Source organism: Mustela lutreola, chromosome 5, assembly GCF_030435805.1.
Source record: "Mustela lutreola isolate mMusLut2 chromosome 5, mMusLut2.pri, whole genome shotgun sequence".
In the NCBI taxonomy this organism is placed as follows: Eukaryota; Metazoa; Chordata; class Mammalia; order Carnivora; family Mustelidae; genus Mustela; species Mustela lutreola.
The window spans coordinates 124,904,631-124,906,874 of NC_081294.1; positions in this window are offsets into that span (position 1 = coordinate 124,904,631).

The window sequence follows — 2,244 nt, forward strand, 5'->3', positions numbered from 1 at the left end:
GAAGAATTAATATTGATCAAATCTCCATACTTCCCAAAGCAATCTGCACCTTTAATGGAATCTCTATCAAAATAACAATAGCATTTCTCACAAAACCAAAACAAACAATTCTAAAATTTCTATGGAACCACAAAAAACCCTGAATAGCCAAAGCAATCTTAAGAAAGAAAAACACAGCTGGAGGTTTTTCAATTCCAGATTTCAAGGTATACTTACAAAGCTGCAGTAACCAAAACAATATGATACTGGCAAAAAAAATCTGACACATAGATCAATGAAACAAAATAGAAAGCCCAGAAATAAACCCATGCTTTTATGGTCTATTGATCTATGATAAAGAAAGCAAAAATATACAATGGGGAAAATTTAGTCTCTTCAATAAATGGCATTGGGAACAGCTATATGCAAAAGCTACATAAAACTGTACCACTTACTCACACCATACACAAAAATAAACTCAAAAAGACATTTATAATGTTTAAATTACTACTCTATGGATTTCTTTAGATATATCTATTTTTATAAGACTGATTTTAAATTTTATTGAAGGAGTATGTCTGTGCAGGTAGTAGAGTAAGACATTCTGAAAAATTGTCTTTTCCATAAAAATAATACATAAACTGGCAAAAACTGTTGGAACTACTTTTTTCAGAATTCTGCTTATTAACTGAAGGCTTATTTTTGAACTCTATTCTGTTTCTTTGAACTTTCTATCCTGAGCTAGTAGCTTACAATTTAGTTAATGTAGTGCTAGAGTATATTTTGGTAAGTATCTTGTCATATCTTACCTTTTCTCTTCCAAATGTTCTTGGATTTTTATTAGATTTACCTTAGGATTATATTAAGATCACAGATTATACTGAGAATTAATACCTTTGTGGTCTTAGATTTTCCTACTCAGAAATAATACATTACTTCATATTTGTTTTGGTCTTTTTTATACACTTCTGGAATAGTTTATAACTTTTTCATATAGTTTTGCATAGTTTTAATTAAATTTATTCTTTTATTTTATATATTCTGTTATGGAAAAGATTTATTCTTATTATATTTTACATTTGCTAATTGTAATATATGGAAAGCTCTTATTTGTTTATTTAATTTGCAGACCTATCATATGTAGATTTTATGTATCTTGATTCTCTAAGTAAACATAATCTCTGACAGTACATATTTTGATTTTTTTTCCTGTTTGAGTTGCATACTCTTCATTTCCATTTCTTATGCTATCATCCAAGATAATAAAATCTTTAGGTTGATGATTAATAACTGTGCTGACTAAGAATTCTTATTTTATTATTTATAGAACGATAAAATGGTATGATTTTTGGCATACCATAGAAATCATCTAATCCAGTCCTTTAAATTGAAATATGTGAGAACAGGGAACAGAGTAATAAAGTGACTAGCTTAAATATTTTTATTTACTTCTTTGAAAGAGAGATCCTGAGTGGGAGAGAAAGAAGGAGAGGGAAAGAGAAGTTCAAGTAGACTCTGTGCTGCGTATGGAGCCCAAGGTGGGATTTGATCTCAGGACCCTGAAATCTTGACCTGAGCCAAAACCAAGAATCTAACACTCAACTGACTGAGCCATCCAGGCATTTCTAAAGTGACTTCCTTAATTTTATATCGTTCATTAATGGCATTTCTATGAGAATTCTCCCTTTGGCTTTCATTCCAGCTATTTACTACTCTAGCCTGAGTAGTAATCTTCACAGGGCAATCAGTGAGACCACTTGGAGTAGAATCTCACTTTAATTTTTCAAACGTTGTCATTATACTGGCACTCTGCTCAAGCCTGCCAGGTAAATAGCTGAAGCCTCACTTTCCACCACCATTAGGTACTTCTCAGGGCTAAAAAAAGATAAATAAATAAATCAAGGTAACATACTCTTCCCTCTGGCCTGGTAGTCATTACATGTATTTATTTATTATACATACAAGACTACATACATAATCTTTGATTCACATATATTCAGAACATATAAAATTATTTGATCAAGTTTCTTTCTCTAATGCATTTTCAATTTCAAGCTCATATTTTAATTATTTTGGTTTTCATCAGTATAGTATTTTGAGAAGTCTGGGTTGGTTAAGATGACATCACCTTTACTTTCAAGGAAACAGGTGATTTGACTGCAAGAAATATTATTTTTGAAGATGTGTCTAATGATTTTTGAAATTACAAAGACAATATTCTACCTTTGTCTATGTGAATATTTTGTCAGAATCAATTATAGAATT